Source organism: Meleagris gallopavo, chromosome 6 (genome assembly GCF_905368555.1).
Source record: "Meleagris gallopavo chromosome 6, MGAL_WU_HG_1.1, whole genome shotgun sequence".
Lineage (NCBI taxonomy): Eukaryota > Metazoa > Chordata > Aves > Galliformes > Phasianidae > Meleagris > Meleagris gallopavo.
Window position 1 is genome coordinate 2,339,035 of NC_139409.1, and position 19,568 is coordinate 2,358,602.

General features: G+C 51.6%; 1 protein-coding gene across 3 annotated transcripts in view; it reads right to left on the minus strand.

Annotated features, from left to right (window-relative positions):
* GJC2 (gap junction protein gamma 2) overlaps window positions 1-19,566 on the minus strand; it is a 32,379-nt gene extending 12,813 nt beyond the window's left edge. Inside the window, exons 1-5 of one of the 3 annotated variants that reach the window (XM_010712272.4) lie at window positions 19,527-19,566; window positions 19,024-19,115; window positions 17,798-18,227; window positions 15,362-15,438; window positions 13,730-13,817 (exon numbers count right to left, since the gene is read on the minus strand). The gene's annotated coding sequence lies outside the window, so the exon portion shown is untranslated. Of the gene's footprint in view, window positions 1-1,658; window positions 1,878-13,729; window positions 13,818-15,361; window positions 15,439-17,797; window positions 18,228-19,023; window positions 19,116-19,526 lie in introns of those variants that run through there. The other 2 variants (XM_085226879.1, XM_010712274.4) reach the window with 2 other exon arrangements.
* Window positions 19,567-19,568: the final 2 nt, after the last annotated feature.

The following is a 19,568-nucleotide window of genomic DNA, read 5'->3' on the forward strand; positions in this document are numbered from 1 at the left end:
AAAGCAAGCAGACCCAAGGCAGAGATCTGCTTCAACAGCCAGAGGTCTCTGCAAAGGCCAAAGCGAGCAATTATTCCCTTTATTTGCTTCCCTTTCCTGAAGCAGCCAGGGAAGCAAAGAGGAAAAAAAAAAAAAGCACATTTCCAACCCCACCCCATGTGCTGGGGCCAAACCTGGCGCTGGTGCTGGACCACGTCTCTCCCAACAACCCAGAGCATCTCCCGAACCCTCATAACAGGAAGCAATAAAGCTCCCAGCCGGCATTCCCAGCTCTGCTGGCTGCCAGTGCAGACCTATGAACCCAGTCAGGCTTGACTTCCTGGAGACCTTCCTGAACTTGCAAAAAAAATTCAAAAAAAATCAAAAGAAACCAGAGGAAGTGGATCCCCAGGCAAACAGTGGCCGTGCAACAGTTCACCTCCACCCGTCATCGCCCTTAGCTCCTCCTTTAGTGGTTCACTGAGCAGAGATGCGCTGAGAGGAGAAAGGCCAGGGTGGATGGGAAAGATGAGGGAACTCTGGAAAAATTCAAGCGGCATCAGAAACGGCCCTATTTTTGACTGTTCCAGAGAGCTGTTTTTCTTCTAGCACCTGTCCATGGGCAGAGGCAGGTGTTAGAGGGGAGCCTGGAAGAGCCCCAGGAAAAAGGAGAAGGAACAAGGGGAGCAAAGAGCAGAGGTTCGTGCAGTGTCCTGCAGGGTGAACCCAACCAGGCTGGGAAATGCAACTCAGCATTAATGGACATCTTAGAGATTGGAGATAAAGACAAAGTCCCAAAGCAAGGGCAGAATGTTGTGTCCTCTGTGATACCACACAAGCAAACCAGAACATGCTTGCCACCTCCTCCTGCTTTCCTCACCTCATCCTGCAGATACTGAAAATACATTATTTCATTTGTGCATGGCAGATTGCTGACTCTGAGAGTCTGACTATTATATTTAGCAGCCCCAGTCAGAAAAATGATGGTGTTACCTTCACACCACATACCTCTCCTGTCAGACACAGGGTGGGGACAAGTGTCACTGTGACCAAAGTCCCATATTACATGTGGCTCTCAGGACAGCTCTCAGGACAGCTCTCCCACCAGGATTTAACTAGGTCAATATAGCCCTATGTCCCTGCCAGAAAGCAGCAGCAATGAGAACTGGGTACAAAGATATAAAGGCTTCTTCACCACTCCAAAAATAACTGCAGTTTGCCAAGTGCAAGTATTTACAACACAGAAAAGACATGCATTTTGCACGAGGATATCCCCCACCAATCCGTGTGGGAATGCGACCCACCTGGATGCAACCTTATGACCCATTTTCCAGTACTAATAAGATTTAAACACAGCTGAAAGGGAAGAGAGTGTGAGCCTAAAACACGATAAGTGTGGAAATAAACAGGTTGGATGTGTGTTCTTAGATAACAGAGAAAACTGAAAGCAAAGTAAAAAGGAAACGATACTACTATGAGAGATTTCCTACCTTTTGATCTGGGTACCGACACGAATGGTGCAGTTTTCTACTCACCCAACCAAGATTTACTGTTGCACCAGTATCACCAGTAAATATTTAAATGGACACTTAGGTAATTACAGAGATATTTAAGCAGTTGTATCTACATGCAGAAAAGAGAAATATCAGACAGAGATGCCCGGAGGAGCGGTACAATACCTTCCCCAGCAGACCTGGGGGTGGGAGCATCGGCGGAGGATGGCTGGTCAGATCCAAAGGGGAGCACGGAGTGGGAATGGCTGGGAGCCTTCCTGGCCTTGTTTATATAGGTGGGCCCCCACCCTGTGTGAGGCTTTCTGCACTGAGCCTCACAGCTGGATCCCCATGCCAAGAAGGCGGGACACGTGTCTTTTCGTCCCCAAAGCTCGCAGGATGGGTGGGATGGTGTTGGATGGCTGTCTCTGCCTGGAGATATATGGTGAGGTGGAGAGATGCCTTCAGGCTGGTGTTCAAGTGGGAATGGAGCCCAGTCCCATCTGGCATCAGGCCATGCTGGTGCCTGAAGCTTCGACATTAAGAACTTCAGAGCCTGAGGTCCGAGCCCTTGGGCACCCAATGGGGAGCTGATGGCACCTTCCCCACCCCAGCCACTGCAATGTGCATGAGCACACAGCTGCCTGTGTGCTGTGCTGGGCATCCAGGGATCCAAAACACTGCCAGGAGCACCAGTACCATCAGATCTTACAGGAGCACCAAGCTTCACCTACACCACCACCAAGCCCTACACCACCTCCACCAAACTGTGTATCAACTCCACCAAACCCTACACAAGCACTAGTAAACCCTACACAAGCATCATAAAACCCTACATCACCATCACCAAACCCTACATGAGTGTCTCAAAACCCTCCACCATCTCCACCACAGACTACATCCCATCCTGTACACCCTCCACCCTATACCCAAACCCTGCAGCACCTCAACCCATGATGTCTAGGTTGGCACCATAGGTTGAGGGTTTGCTATGGCCACGTGCACAGGGCTAAGGCAGACCCCACACATTTGCCCCTACCAAAGGACGGACCAAGCTGGTCCCTGCTGCTGGGACCTCTTCACCCCACGTGGAGTCAGGTGGAAAGGAGCTGGGAGAGCTGAGCTGCAGCCAGATGCTCTCAGAGGATCCTCGTGGGATGGCACCTTCGTCACTGCAGCATTGCCCTTCTGGACCCTCAGTAGGAGAGTATAAATCTCAGCACAATCCCTAATGAGCAGACGGGGCTGTGAGGGTCATTAGTCCTGAGGTGCAGGCAGCCCCATGGAAGCTGACTGTGGGTTGTCCTTCAATGTGAGTGCACACTTTGCTCTGCAGCAGGTTGCTCGGGGGAATGAGCAGCAATGAAACACTGGAGAGAAGAAAGGGCAATATTGAATCCAGCTGTGAAAACAAAGATTAAAACACTCTGAGCCTACAACCTCCCTTGGCCAACGAGTGGGAAAAACGTGCCAGTGTTAATTTCTGTCTCTTCATCCATCCAGCAGATGTTTTTTCATGAATGAGCATGTCGAGGCGGAAGGGGAAGAGGGGGAGATATGGGAGGAGGAGGACAGCCCTTCCTCACCTTTGACACAGGGAAGCCTCTGCACAGAGGCTGCAGGGCTGAACCAGCAATGCTTGGGGCTGACCAGCAAGCTGAGCAAGTGGAAAGCAAGATGAAGCTTTTTTTATCTCTTTGCTGATAGAACAGAATACTCACGAAGGTAGAAATGTTTCCAAGAGATCACCAGGTGCACGGGTGTGAGTTTTGGTGGAGCACTGAGCAGCAACAAGCCCACTGGTACTGCCAGCATCACAGGGGCTGCACAGGGGTCACACATCCCTGTACCAGGCACTTGTCTGGCTCCCAAGCAGAGATGTGTGATGCAAGCTTTCCCCTCTGCCAGGTTGAGATGGGACACAGAGGATGCTACAGGCACAGTTTAACCCTCAGTAATGCTAGAAGCCCATCCTGACATTCATCAACTGGTCTCCCAGTTTTCTGCTTGCATTTCATAGAATCCTAGAATGGCCTGGGTTGCAAAGGTCCACAATACACATCCAGTTCCAACCCCCTGCTATGTGCAGGGTCACCAACCAGCAGACCAGGCTGCCCAGAGCCACATCCAGCCTGGCCTTGAATGCCTGCAGGGATGGAGCATCCACAACCTCCTTATACACTGTTCCAGTCAACACTGATATGTTTAAAGAGCTAAACAGCATGTAAAATGCAAAGGAAAGAGGAGCAAAAGAAAAATCCCTCATCCTCCTTCACCATCTGATAAACAGCTCTTAGAAATGCCAAGTCAAGGTATCAGTTACCCTACAGGCAGAACTGAGACACTGTTTACAGCAGGTTGGTCTCCTGCACTGGTCACTAGCTGGGCACCTGGCAAACTGCATTTCGGTACTCCTGAACCCCTCTGGAGACTTTCTGGAGCAAATAGCTGCAAGCAGTGACCTGGCCACAAGCAGAAACTGAGGAAAGAAGATGAAGTTGTAGGAGAACCTTCTTGAAAATTCACTCCTTCCACATCTGGCCCTTCCCTTCCCCTCCCTTCCATGTGACGGCTGGATTAGATGATCTTAGCGGTCTTTTCCAACCTTAATGACTCTATGATTCTCTGCAAGGCATCCTCCCTTTAGCCTCCAGACAGGAATAATAAAGAAACCACAACACCATCTGTGTTTCCGAGGAAGCCTGAGGAGTGACTACAGAAGTCCCTGCCCCTTACTTCAGACACACAAACCAAAAACACAAACCGTGCTCGGCAGCCTTGCTTTACAATGGGTCAATCTGCACACAGATGGACAAGGCAGAGACCTTCAGGCCATGGGTGCTGCTGCACGGGGCTGGAGGAGCAGCATCCAGCTCACTGAGCTGTGATGTACCCAGAGACTTGCACTGAATGCAGATTTTCATCCACCTCAGCCTTTATTCCTGGATGGGTTTTGGGTCCCTATTGCTTTTGAAGCCTGGGAGCCTTCACCTCAGCCCTCTAGAGCCAACATCAGTGCTGCTCAGCTGCCTTTGTACCATCTCCTGGGTGACCGTTTTGCTATTCTTCTACTGCAGTTCTGTCTCATGTGGGTCCTGACACAAAGCAGCTGTACCACTGCCTCCCTCTTGGATGGGTGTCTCCTGCCTACACCCTTCCCAAAATGTCATCACTTCACCCCAGACCATAATCCCCTTTACTTCTGGCCCTTCTGATTTAATCTAGCTCCAGCAATAACCAAAATCCAGCAGGTCCTCTCCATGCACACCTGAAGCCACCTCTCAGCATCCTCAGGGCTGCAGCCCTTGCTCTGCTGCGTTCCATTCGAGCATCCTCATTCCATCCCCCTTTCAAAAAACTGGCTGACTAAGTGTTTTATTTCTTTGGCTGGAGCCCTTCTTTTCTGCTCTGGATTTAATTGTCCAGTTGTAACGGCCAAGAATTTCCAAAACCTGACGGAAAATTAAAGAACCAGTGCAGGAGTAAAACCACTCCAGCCTTGGAGAAGGGTGCTTTCATTTCCTGCCAGCCATCCTCTTTTAAGCACTGGGAGCAAATAGCTTTGTGTCTTTCCAACCACTAAATCCCTTCCTTGGATCCATAATGGGGGCACAGCTCAGCTACACCTAGTTCCAGCTATTGAAATGACGACAACGGCCTTCATCCCACAGGAACTGACCCCTCTGCTGTAGCAGGGGCTGGTGGAAGTGTTGATGACATGCGGACATCAGTGACCGTGACAACTTTCCAGTGGTGTGAGCTGAAGCCAACGCAGAGGCAGAGGTGGAGGGGTGTGAGCTCAGGGATGGGACGTTGCCACAATGCTCAACCCAACGGAGAAGTCAAGGGTTGTGTGGAGGAGGAATTAGGCTTTGCTTTGGGGTAGTCCTATCAGTCTATCAGGGGGGTGTAGGGTGGTTAGCCAGAACACTCTGCGTGTCAGCATATCCAGTGCAGTTGTGACACAGTAATCCTGCAGTTGTGAGCTGATTGCTGGGCTTCACAGAATCAGGAAATGGGGGTTCTAGGACCAACGGTCATCAAGGAGCAATGCAAATCACCCCCTCTTGCAGCTCTTATAGAATGCTAGGTTGCAAAGCCTGGGTTGCAAGGGACCACAGTGCTCATCCAGTTCCAACCCCCTGCTATGTGCAGGTCACCAACCAGCAGCCCAGGCTGCCCACAGCCACATCCAGCCTGGCCTTGAGTGCCTTCAGGGATGGGGCATCCACAGCCTCCTTGGGCAACCTGTGCCAGTGCCTCACTGCCCTCTGAGTGAAAACTTTCCTCCTAATATCCAATCTAAACCTCCCCTGTCTTAGTTTAAAACCATTCCCCTTTATCCTATCACACACATCCCCAGCCCATCACTGGCTCCATCCATCCCAGCCAGCTCCAAGACAAGGTCCACTCTCCCCATCTGCTCCAGTCCCTCCCCAGATTTCTGATAATTCCCTGCTTATGGCTTTTTAGGAGCTTTTGCCTATAATTTAGTGAACTACCAATTCCAACACTTTTCATTCCTATCCCTGCAAATTCCACAAAAGAACAGGAGGACATTAGACTATGCAATAGGCAGAGCAGGGTCAGATGTACATCCCTGGGCAGGTCTGTTTTTAAGAAGCAATTACTGGCAAGGGAAGAGGCAAACCCTGCATTCCTCAGTGAAGGAATCTGGATGATGTCACCTCCCGTCCAGGCACAGGAGCATTCCTGCATCAGGCAGCCCCTGTCCGTGCTACAAATATTTGTGTTGGCCTCTCTGTTGGAAGCTTCCCTTTACAAGGAATATCAGCAGGATGGGCCCTCCTGCTCTATGGCTCGGTTCTGCCTCCGCACATTAACAGGGGCCACAGGTTAATAGAGGTTTCACACATACCAAAGTTTTACTGCTCCAGTGAGCCGGTCTCCACCAAATTTACTCAGCTCTCTAGTATCAGAGGCACAGAGCTGTGCCTCCAGTCCTGTGGATTTCTCTCCCTCCCTTTCTGTTGGGACACAATGGTGTAAAGCACGTCGGGATCTTTCCTAATCAATTGGCTGGGGACAAAGTGCCCTTTTCCCCAGATGGGGAGGCTCTGCAGAGGCTTCTAGGAAAAGGGCTGTAGGGGCAAGTGGTGCAGAGGCAGGGCCACGTGCAGCACAGTAGCTTCTCCCCAAAAAGGATTGATGTGAAAGCAGGAGGGGGAAATTTCTTCCAGCAGAACACCTGCCCCAGTCCCTGACCACACTCCGTTGTGTCCTCCAAGATGAGATGCTTCAGGACATTTTAGGTGGGATCCTAAAGTGTCCTTTAGGGTGCTTGGGTGGGATTTCATTGCCTCCATTTAGGTGCTGAGTCACCCTTTGGAGCTCAGCTAGGTCCAACAGGAGAGGGGTCACCCTGCCTTTAGCAGAAGACTGCAGCAAGATGCTTTCTGTGGGATGTTTGTGAGCTTTGATTCCTCCAAACCCCACAGATGCTGATGGGATCTCCCTAAATTCTCTCATTTTAGTAAAACCTGAGTTATGCCGCTGAGATCCCAGCAACTTCACAAAGTGAGAAGGTAAGGGGGATGGAAGTGATTTGTATTTATACCAGCAGAAGGTGCTCCCCTGCATGAGTGTACAGATGAGCTGGCTTCCTTTATATAACAGCACTTTTGAGCAATTATTTTTGGAGGTTCCCCAAACCAGTGCCTTTTTGCTGACCATCTTGTCCTGTTAGGTCAGGGGCTGCAGGCAGGCAGTGCCCTGGGCACTGCGGTCTGGTCTCTTTGGGCACAGGACACAGCTGTCATTGGTGTCACAGCTTCACTGGGAACAGTGGGTGAAGTCCCCTTTTCCACCTCCACCAATGGGGCTCTCACTCCACTCCCTAAATCAGCTCTTTCCCAAGTGACTGCAGGTCTATCAGCAGTGCTCTGTTGTTATTAAACTCCAGCTGTAAGAGGTATCAACAAATATTTCAAGCCGTAGATAAACTACACACCGCCAACATAAACACTCTGAGATGCTTGATATAAATCACTCAAACTGCTGCTAAAATTTTCTGGACTGACCAAAAAGTGCTGTGACCTGCCTGGAGGCTCCAGGACTGCAGGTCTGAGTTAAAAAGAGCACTGCCAGTCCAAACCTTGCAGCAGGTCAGCTGCCGGGAGCAGAGATTTCTTCTCATCCTCCCACCTTGGGATCTCCAGGCAAACTCTGCTCCTGGAGTATCAAATAAATCAGTTCCACACCCACACACATCCTGACCAGCATGTAAAAACCTCACATGTTTTTGCTGCTAGACAGCTCTTGCAGAAAGCTGCCTGCTTTCCTCTGCTGCTCTCCCAGTCTCGCTGCCCTGAGGAGTGGGGATGTCAGCTTTTTTCATCCATCTCCTTCCATTTTCTAGGGCAGCCATACAACAGCATCTAGAAATAAGCTTTTCTTACAAACGAGCCTCTCATGGACTCCTCAGGAGAATCATGGAATCATTCAAGTTGGAAAAGACCACTAAGATCACCAAGTCCACCCACTGACACCCATCATACCTGCTGACCACATCCCTCAGTGCCACATCCCCATGGTCCTTGAACACCTCCAGGGTTGGTGACCCCACCACTTCTCTGTGCCACTGCATCACCACTCCTTCTGAGAAGAAATTCTTCCTGATATCCAACCTGATAGTGCCCTCACTCATTTAGAGGATCAAAGCAGGAGATCAAAACCTTCCCAAGGACCTCCTTAGATCACAGCTACACACCACATACAGTCCAGCATGGACTCACCCGGCAGTCCTGTCCTCCCCTGTTGGCCACTGAAGCTTTTTCCAGTCTCAGGGAAGAAACATCCTCACTCAAACCCTATAGCACCCTGCAGAGCCAAGATGGAGTTATTTTGGCCACGGGTCTCACCCAAGAACACATCAAAAGAGCAGCAACGCAGACAACATCAACCCCAGGACATCTGGCAAGCCAACAGGACAGACACATCTCCCAAAACCACGAGGATGTGCAGTCCATCTCACCAGGGGACGTGCGCTGGAGCTCCGCCGGCCCAATGGATCTCCTCATCTCTACACAAGGATGCTGGGCAGTTCTCCATGCCTTGGTCACAGTGATGGAATGTGTCCTGCTCAACCAAACGCTGTGTCCATCCCGTGCGAGCATCTAGGCCTGTTCAACCAGGAACCAACCAGCTGACTTCTCCAGCAAAGGTCTTCTGGATAGAGCAGCAAGCTCAGCAAAGGAAGGGGGGTGCACACACCCCTACCTCCAGGCACCTGCTTCACCCTCACTCACATCCAGCTGCTCCAGCTCTGTCCCCAACGCACGAAAAATGCTTTGCCTGAGTTGCTGGTAGCCTGAGAGCTCCCACCTCCTGCTAAGCCAAGCCAAGCACCTCGTCAGCATTCAACAAAGCCCCATTGAATGTCAGCCTTCCCCTCGTGCCCTTGGAGAGGTGGCTACATCAGGGACAGGCTGCTCCTCCCCAGCACCGCATCGCCTTGGGAGCAGCGGGAGGACTGTGTGAGCCAGCAGCCTTCCAGAACTGAGCACTCACAGCCAGGATATCTCAAGTGGTCGAAAGCTGAAAGATTCCTGCCTGGGAGCAGTATTTCTGAGGGAAAGCATTCGTTTCCTTTCTATCATCAACGTGGCATTGGGATGGGGAGCTGATCTTGGAGGCTAACCCCTGATGCAGAATATCCTGAGTTGGACCCACAAGGATCATTGAGTCCAACTCCTGAGGCTGAATGTGGGGAGGGAAGCAATGTGCAGGGCAGAAGGGTGGGCTTTGGAAGGGTGATGGCACTGAGGGCTGCAGACAGCAGAGCTCGCAGGTTGAAGCATCTGGAGATTCTGCATGGCTGGTGGGATTTGGTGTCTGCAGGACTGACATTGGTGCTTACGCAGATGTCCCAAACATCTCAACCGGACCTAAACTGCCAGCCCCAGCCAGAGGAAAGCACAGACTGCTTCAGAAAACCCCGGGGACATGGCAGAGCTCACACAGGTCCCCAAAATACTCTCTGAGTGAGGGAATGCACGTCTACTCTTGCACCGTGTCACCGTGCAGTGACTCTTCCCCACGGCTGGGCAGCCTGGGAGGGAAACAAGGACATGAGCTTTGCAGTAGGCCCAGTTAACTGCTTCTGTCTGTCAAAGAAGAGGATATGGCTGAGCAGAGCAGCCAGCAGAACCATTGTCCCCAGCAGGAAAAACGGGATGATAAAAACGTGCCCAAAAGAATTTGGCTCAGGAACCAGCAGCAGGTTTCCAAAGCAGAGAGCATCGGATGCATGGGTAGGGCCATTTCCCAGGCTGAGTGTCACTAGTGGTTATTGTTGGATTTACTGCATCAGATACCCAAAGATGTGGTCCTCGAGATCGTTTTCAGCCACGGTGAGGGATAGCAGCATCCCACTCAGCCTGCAGGCTTGGATATTAGCAAGAACTTCTCTGAAAATAATGCAGTGGCAGGGGCTGCTCAGGGAGGTGGGGGGAGAGGGAGGGGTCCCTGTCCCGAGGGGTCTTCAAGAATCATGGAGATATGGCACTTGGGAACACAGTCAGCAGGCAATAGTGGCAGGTGAACGGTCAGACCTGGATGAGCTTAGAGGACTTCTCCAGCCCTAATGGCTCTATTATTCCAAGGAGGTTGTGGATGCCCCAACCCTGGAGGCATTCAAGGCCAGGCTGGATGTGGCTCTGGGCAGCCTGGTCTGCTGGTTGGTGACCCTGCACATAACAAGAGGTTGGAACCAGAGGAGCACTGTGGTCCTTTGCAACCCAGGCCATTCTAGGATTCTATGTTAGGGTGCTGGCTCCCAGCTCCTCTGTTCCCTAAAATTCCCACCCTGCAGCTGCAACCTGCCCCTGGGCAGGAAGCACAGCAGGAACATCCCAGCCCTCCCGGTGGGAAGGAAGCAGGAGATGCTTGGGGTCGGCAGTGATGCTCCAGCTCGGCCGCCCGCCATGAGCTGCGTTTCCGGGCCACGTTCCCAGGTTCTATCTGTTTGTGTCCCGCTGGTGGGAGAACTATGTCAAGACAGAGCTAATCCGAGTGGAGAGGGCAGTAATACGGCCTCACTGCCTGTCCTGACCCTGTGGAGCAGCTCATAACCATGTGGAAGGGATCTGGAGGGCAGATCCTTTCTTTTGGTTTGTTGGCCGACAGCAGAGGAAGTTGAGGAGAGGCCTCATGGCCCTACAGCCCCTCATGGTGGCCTGTAGTTCCATAGCAGCCACCTCATGGCTAGACTCAGGGATCCTTGAGGGTCCCTTACAACTCGGGATGTTCTGTGATTCTGAGAGAAAAAAAAGGGGACAAGCTTGCTGACGTGTACAGCTGCTCCAGGGGAGGTTCTATAGAAGATGGTCCCAGATCTCCTCAGAAGCAGAGAGTGAAAGGATAAGCTACAGTCAGAAAAAATTCAACCTAACACACACAAAAAAATCATTTTCTCCATGACAGACACTGGCACAGGGAGTTGGTGGAATCTCCACCCTTGGAAATAACTCATTTGGACAGGGCCTTGGGCAATTTCATCCAACAAAGTTGGCCCTGCTCCGAGACCACCCGAGGAAACTTCAGCCCCTGTCACCCTGCAATCGCACACAACACCATTCCCATCTGTCCCCTGCCCAACATCCCTCACACACACACCAAGGAGGGCTGGGCAGCCTCCCCAGGACACTGCTCTGCCCCAGAGGAACGAGATGGACCTCAGGAGGGGACACAAAGGTTACAGAGACCCTTAAGTCATCGCCCAAATGCTTGGCTTGCCTATACAGAGCCTTAAGGACAGCCCAGAGCTCTGGGGGCTGGCAGCACTGGGGTCCCAACCTCTGGGAGGGCAACCAGAGAGCTGAGGGGATACACCACCATGCCAAAAAACATCCCCAAACATCATCTGATCCCTCTGCAGAGACAGAGAGAAAGATAAATTGCTCCAGCAAAGTTAGTAGTGAGAAACAGTAATTTCACTCCTTATGCCTTAATTTATAGGGGAGGAGTGAAACAGGGATCCTCATTTTCCTCCCAGTTTCCATATCCCCATTCTCTATGAGTTGCACAGACAGCATGCAGCAGCCCTGCAGTCTTTCCTCTTTTTCTGGCAACAAAGAGCAGAAACAACAGCAGTTTACATGGCCAGTCACCAAGATCTCCAAGCAACGGAGCAGGTCAGAGGGAGCTGCTCAGCCTTAAAAACGACCCTTGTGCTGCTTGGATGAACCTCAGGTGGAAGAGCTCCAGACAAGCCATAAATTAGGAGCAGAGCCTTCAGCGCATGCCGTGCTCCACCTCCGCTACAGGGGAAGGAGGGGTTTCCTTATGACAGACACTGACAAACATCTGCTGGTATTTCTGTCTTGGAGAACACCCAAGGATTGTCTCAGAAATAGCTCGCGTAGTTTGCAGGAGTTCCTTCCTTGGGATGCTTTCTAAGGAGGCTTTTGGTGGAAGACAGATTGCCCTCCTGTGGCACTGCAAGGGAATTTGGGCAGAATGAGAAGATGCCTGTAGGATTTTGGGTTAAGATTAAAAGTCTTTTTGGGATAAGGTTAGGGGTTACCACTTTGGGTTAGGGCTAAGGGTTACACATTTGAGTTAAGGTTAATGGTTAATCATAACCCTTCTGGGTTAGGGTTAAGGGTGACTCTTGTGAGTGAGAGTTAAGGAATAGCCTTTTGGAGTTAGGTTTAAGAGTTATTTTTCTGTTAGTTGGATTTAGGGTTAAGGGTTGCACTTTTGGATTAGGGTTCTACTCTCCTCCCCACTGGTTGCTCAGGGACATGATTTTGCAGAGTGTTGATAGAATTAGGGTAGTATGGTTAGGTTGTGGTTGGACTTGATGATCTCTAAGGGCTTTTCCAACCTGAGCAATTTCTATGATTCTATAGTTGTGGTCTGGACCCTTTGCTCACCACCTGGAAGCACAAAACATGGCTTTCTCCTGCTCAGCATGGATTAAATGAAGTTATTACAACTTCATATACCAACTTCTTTGGTATAGATGAAATGGACATTTGGGGCAGAAAAGGAGAAATGCCTCACCTCCATCTGGGACCAGCAGGACTCAAGAGGGTCCTTCCAGCATTCAGGGAATCCATCTGGACACGTTAGTTGCAACCAAGTTTACTATGCCCACCCCAACCACGTTCACTCTGATCATACCAGCGAGTTGGGGAGAGGAGGGATGTAGCTGTGGGTCACCCACCAACCAGGGGGAAGGTGATCATTTTTTCCATGAGGACGAAGACAATGAAGGCTATGGAAATGCAACAGCATCTTTAAGCTAGGTCCATCTAAGGACCTAGAGGCATTAACAAGGGATGACAAATTGAGCTCACATCCTTTTAAAAAAAAAAAAATACACAACACAAAAGCACCTCACAGAGAGCATCATCCCCTCAATGGACCTTTTGTCCTTGGGTTAAAGGCAGCAGCTGCAAAACTGCAGCTTCTGCTGGGCTGAGCTCCATGCACCAGTTCCCATCAGTGCTGGGGCTGTAAGGAGCAATGTCAAAGTGGAGCAGCAAAGCAAGCAGGCTGCAGACCTGAGAGCTGGCTGTGCTGAGTCTCACAAACACAACCCAAGGGCCCAATAATAGGATTCTGTTTGGTATATGAGGAGCAGCACAGTTGCAGAGGGGATGAGGAAGAGTCAGGCTCTGTGTCTGAAGTTCATTGAGCGGCCTGGGCTGGGAGGGACCTCAAAGATCATCCGGTTCCAACCAAACATATGCAGGTGGAAAACCAGATCCTGAGGCATCTCCTCATCCCCTTTTAGGAAATGCCTCCAGTGGCTCTGGGATGTGGAAGAGATTTAGGATGAGGATCAGACAGTGCCCAGAGCACAGCAGTGTCCCCATACCCATGAGGCTCTCCCTCAGAGCCTCCTCCTGATGTCAATAGCTTAAATTGGAAAGAAAAAAGGGATCACAGCTGCCCTTCCTGCTACCTCCCCATCTCTGAAAAGCAGAGCTCTCCACCAGAGCCGTTTCTCTCCTTGAAGAATGAATTTATTTCTTGTTCTCTTCAATTCTTTATCACTTTCCTCTCTTTGTAAGCAGCCCAGGATAAGTCCAGGTGCAGGCTGACCATGCCCAGGCAAACCCCACAGATGTGCACAATGGATGGCACAAAGCAATTCATATGTCAAAATAATCTTCACAGCTCCCACCAACTCTTGCCTTACAAAGGGAGGGATGAGGAGCAGAGCATCCTTTTGCCCCCATCCCAACATCTCCCTTCCCATCCCACCGTGTCACAGCCACCCGTACCTTTCACAGCCAGGAAAAAAGATGCGGATCCTCACCGCATAACCGCAGCCCTGGGGGGTAAATCCCTGCTGCTCAGCTGCCCGCAGCCCTGCAACAAAGCCAAGGAGGAGGCGATTATCCCTGGGCATCTCTCTGCCAGGCACAATGCAGCCACAGCCCTGCTGGGCGCTCAATGCTACCATTGTCCCCCCTCCATGCACGTGGCGTGGATCCTGGAAATAATAAAAATACTCCAGGGGTGCAGCAGTAGTTGGAAAATGGGGCTGAGATGGGTGAAAGAGAGGGATGGCCCCTTTGGTGTTGGGAGGGATCCTTGTGGGATGCTGCATCCAAGGGGAGGAGGCAACCAGGATGGAGAGGGCTGCAGGAGAGATGGGGAAACCTAAAGGCAGCTATTGGTGTGCCGGGAGGTGGGAAAGAAGCTTCCACCTTTCTGTAAAGGAATTCCTTCTCTATGACTGTGGGCAACAGAACAAGTTAAAAGCAAGGGGCATTCACAGAATCATGTGGGTTGGAAAAGACCTCTGAGATCACCAAGTCCAGCTGTCCCACCGTCCAAGACTCATCACCATCATGCCCACTCATAGAGATGTTAAGGTTGGAAAAGACCACTGAGATCATCCAGTCCAACCACACGCCCATCCCCACCACAGCCCTCAGTGCCACATCTCCACAGTTCCTGAACACATTGACAATGTCCCCATCGCCACCTGAGCATCCCATTCCAATGCAATACCACTCCCTCTGAAAAGTATTTTTTTCCTAATATCAACAGTAAAATCATCAAACCATTGCTGGGGAAAGGATGCCCACTATGAAACTGCTTTGCTTTCCATCACTGAGACTTACTTCATAGCAGAGAGAAGCAGAAATGTTGTGTGCCTAATGCTGCTCTGAGGACTTGGCCACTCCACCTGGACCCGGGAGCAGGACCTGGCTCCCAGGGGATCTCCTTACTGTGGGACAAAACCTTGGTGTGCTGAGCTCAATGTGAGCACCAGCATTTGATCTTTTCCTCCTCCTTTCTTTTTTATTTTTCCTCCCTAAATCACCGCCACGACCTCTGGCAGCCGGGACAGGGAATGAAAAAGCTAGAAAACATCCTGCTCCTCCCTCCTTTCATGCCCAGGGAGGAAGAAATGCAGAGCCAGGAGGGGACCACGTCCCCGCCTGCACCAGCATCCTGTTGTACCAGTTGCCACTGCACACAATCTGAATTGCAGATGGCTCTGGGCTATTTATGGCGATGGAGCCACGTCTGAGACAAGCAGAATCACAGCTGCTATTGTCAGAAAAAGCAGCACCCATACTGAATTCCCTGCTTTTTGCTCATTTTCATGCCTGGGCTCTGAGGAATTACGAGCACGGTGCCGTGCGTTGCCACCCCACGGGTTGGTGTCCCTCAATCCCCAGCAATGACACAGCATGCTCACTCAATAAGATGACCCAAATTTATCACAGTGGGGCTGCCCTCAGCCCCACTTTCCTCCCAGCACAGCAAGGGGACAAAGAGTCTCCTCCAAGAGCATCACTGGACCTGTGTCTGGAGGAGCAGCACCTTGGATAGGATCCAAATGGGGTTGGTTATCCCAAATGAGGGTTAATCAGTGGTTGGGATTTTCTGGGACCTACCTGCTCGCTGTGGAGCTCCGGGTTGGTGCCTCAGGGTGAGGTGGCAGCAGCCTGCACGCAGCACTCCCCTCGCAGTCCTGCAGGAAGCACAGGTAGACATCAGCAGCACAGGTAGGGATCGCATTCCCCTCGGAGCTGCATTACCCTCCGTATGAGAGCCCCCAAACCATCCCAGTGCATCCAGGCAGCTCCCTCCTGCTGCAAAGTCAGGGCTGGTATGGCAGATTTAGAATATCATAAGAAAAAAAAAAAAAAAAAAAAGACAAAAACTATTGGTCTTAGAACCACAGCATCATTTAGGTTGCAAAAAGCCTTCAAGGTCATCAAGCCCAATCATGAACCTGACCCACTGAGCCCCACCACCACCTCCATCCCATAGTGCCCCGTGCCAGCACTACGCCCAGCAGCAAAAGTTGAAGGCAAAGTGAACGGCAGAACAAACCCGACCACAATGGGCAAAGCAAGAAATCATGATGTTTTCCACTTCTTTTTTTTTTTCCTTGCTTATTTTCTGCTACAGATGCCCAATTATTTCCCAGGATTGCTCAGCCCCCAGGGGCCCTTTTTGCAATCACACGGAAGCAAGCTTGAAAATCAGTGCTGCCTCCAAAAGCAGCAATGCCAAGAAAAGCCACGGCAAGGACAGCACTGCAGCCCATGGGCTCAAGGGTGGACGTGATGATGGAAAGAGCCACGGGCTGGTGGATGGGCTTTGGGTTAATTTGGGCTGCTCGATGCTATCCTGGAGCACAGCTCCAGCATTTCTTGGCTTCCCCTCGGTTGATTTGGGTTGGGACACCCAGAGCGGGCTCTGAGGCACTGCCTGCCCTCATGTGTCCCTGCCATAGCAGCATGTCACTGCTGAGCAGCACCTCGGTGTCCTGTCCAAAGAGTGGAGGAGATCCCTGCCATTGCACATCTTAAAGCCACCGCCCAGACACTGGCCTTTAAAACTGCATTGGTATCAGCAGAGCCCTTGGATGAGCAGGAAAGTGGGAAAAGCTATCAGTCCACGGCCAAAAAATAGTGCAGCAGCGCAGTTGCAGGGATGAACCTTTGTCCCACAGCATCTTCCTGCAGGAGGGACGTGGGATGAGGCACCAAGAATCTTCCCATGTGAGAAGGTTGGGAAGTGGGGTGTAAACATCCCCTTATGGGCACGGGGGGGGGTGGGGCCACTGTCCCTGGAGGTGTTTCAGAACCATGGAGACGTGGCACTGAGGGGTGGGGTCAGACCAGATGACCTTAGAGATCTTTTTGAACCTTAATGATTCCATGATTCTGCTGCCTTATAAACACCCATAAAGACCCCCAGGGTGCCCAAACTGCTCTTTTGGTAGGGACAGCTTCCAATGCAAGCAACAGCAGAGCCAGCAAAGAACTACTGAGAAAGAGCAATGCAGCTGGAGAACATCCCAGCCTTCCCCCGAGGGCAGCTGCTGCGTTCAGAGCATGGAAAATGACTTCTGCAGATCGATCACCGCTGTCTGATGCCTCAAAGGGCAGAGCAGACAGGGGTGGCTGTCCCCTCCTGTCCTCTCTGCCTGGGCTGACCCTCTGTGGCTTTGGTGGCACACCGGGAATGCCACAACAGGTGCCTCTGCTCGACCTGTTAGCAGGAGGTGACCTCAGGGTCCACACGCACTCCCCCCTCATTTGTGGATATCTGCCCAAAACCCTGCATGCAAATTAGGGTCACTGTACAAAGAGGTGGGATGGCTGCCATCAGCCTTGCAGGACCAGATGATCTCAGTGGCATTTTCCAACCTTAATGATGATTCTATGACTCCAAGCTGCCACTGCCCCCGGCCACAGGGCTGTCCCTGCCCTCAGCATCCCTCCAGCCACAGCTCTGTCTGCTGCCGGTGCTCCCCAGGTTGCCACTCTTAGCTGCTCTCCCCATCACCATCGCTTCCTCATCCCACAGCATCCCACACATCACAGCACAGGAGCAGTTCAGGAGGAAACACCTCAGCTCTTCCATCTGCTGGGATAGGACCCTCAGGGCACACCACACACCTCCAGAATGGGACACGAGCTGAGCACACGACACCCTCAGAACCTGCTTTTCTTTTGCCCCGAGTCCCACTGTACTTTAAGGACAGAAGGTCCTTTCCAGAGCTCTGTGTACAGAGGTGCTCACCGTGCCTCGGCAGCGCCCGCTCCCTCCTTCATACACCACCATCCCAGTGCCCACCCCATCGCTTCACATCAGCACAGGCATTGAGACACTCGCTGCTTCACTCCATCACACACAGAGGCAGCGATGGAAAGCAGGTCATCCAATCCAGAGCAGGTTATTGAGGACTTCTCTCCCCATTACCACCACGGAAGAGCACAGCAGGAGGAGAGACCCACGGCTGAAGCCGTCCTTATGACTTTTTCCCCCCAACAGAGCATCGCCTTTGTCATCTCCCATCACCGGGTGCTGCTTACCTCTCCTGCAGGCTCTGCTCGGGGCTGGCAGCCCAGCTCTGGGCACCGTGGGGCTGTCGGGCCGGCTGGGCACGCTGCTGGGCACGTCCATCTGGTGGCAGCTGGGCAGGTCCCACGCGATGGATGGGGACCTCCGCACTGGGGAGAGCGCCGCGCACCTCCGCGTTATGCTGCTCTGCAGCGTGGGCCCCTGCCTTATTGCTGCTGTCATCTCTGCCATCTAGAGGGGAAATTTCCCCACTGCAAACATCTCACAAAGCGTTATCAGCGTCTGCTGTCACAACTGAGATGCTCAGCGCCACGATGGGGAGAGTAGGATGCTCTGCATTAGGTATGACCCCAAAATGTTCCCAAGAAGAGTTTTTGTGGTCACATAAGCAAAACTTATAACCTCGCTGCACGAAACTCCTGACAACAGAAGCTTGCTCATCTGCGACAGATACACCCCAGGAGGGGCAAATGATCAATATAATTGGCAGTTGTTACATTTCTAAACATTAGTGAGGTACTACAAGGGCTGCCCAAGGTCTGGTTCATAGAATCACAGAACAGCCTGGTTTGAAAAGGACCACAGTGCTCATCCAGTTCCAACCCCATGCTATGTGCAGGTCACCAACCAGCAGACCAGGCTGCCCAGAGCCACATCCAGCCTGGCCTTGAATGCCTGCAGGGATGGGGCATCCACAGCCTCCTTGGGCAACCTGTTCCAGTGCCTCACCACCCTCTGGGGGAAAAACTTCCTCCTAAAAGGAAGTTCTGTACTGCAGAAGTTGCTTGAGGGCTGGTTCTGCCTTCTGCCATCCCCAACATGGAGGACTGAGTTCAGTACATTAGGAGACCTGGCATGAGGGACTGGAGCAGGGTAGCTAGGTAAACAAGGATGAGATATAAAGAGGATGAAACCTTAAAGAGTTAGAAGTGTAAGCCTGCCCTGCTAAGACATGGTGTGCAAACAGGCCTGGCACTACACATCAGCCTGTGTTCCCTCATGGAGATGGCTGGAAGCAACCACCTGCAGGACACTGAGGGACTCAACTCTCCAGTATCAAACCCCAAATGCCTGTGTGCTCCACAAGAGATTCCAGAACAGCCAGGCTGTGAGCAGCTGTGCTGCATCCCTGTTCCTGCCTCTCACCAACCATGTTGGGCTTTGAGCACCCAATAAATGTGCTTCAATTTCTCTAAATTTCTCCCATTTGCAGCTATAAGAGTAACCAAAAATCTACCTGCATCCATAGTCGAATGGTACAAATACGTCTGAATTACAACACTGCTGCCGAACTAACAGAGGGAAGGAAAAACTCACAGTACTTCTCTCCTAGGAAAAAAAAAAATATATATATCTGTGGATAGATCATATCTTGCAACTATTCCCATCCCCTCTCAGCTTATTAGACAAATCCATCTGTTCACAAGGACTGTGGTTAGAGCAGTCAGGCTGCGCTGACGTGCTGCTCTGTGAGAGCAACAGACCCAGAACAGCACAGAGCCTGAGGAGTGCAGGCAGAGATGATCAGAAATGCCCAGAGGAGTTGTAGCAGATCCACAGAAGAGAGCAGAGGGAGCAAAGGGAGGCCAATGCTTGTGACACTGACTGCCAGCAAAGATGAGTGCCCATCTGCCCACACTGCCCAGCAGCTGCAGCTCCTGCCCAGGCTGGCAGCTCTGCCCCCAGCAGCAGGTGCTGTGCTGTGTTATTGCTTCTCAATTATCTGCCTGAGGTACAAACCTGAGAGCACGCACCAAGCAGCTGGCCAACAGAAACATGAGC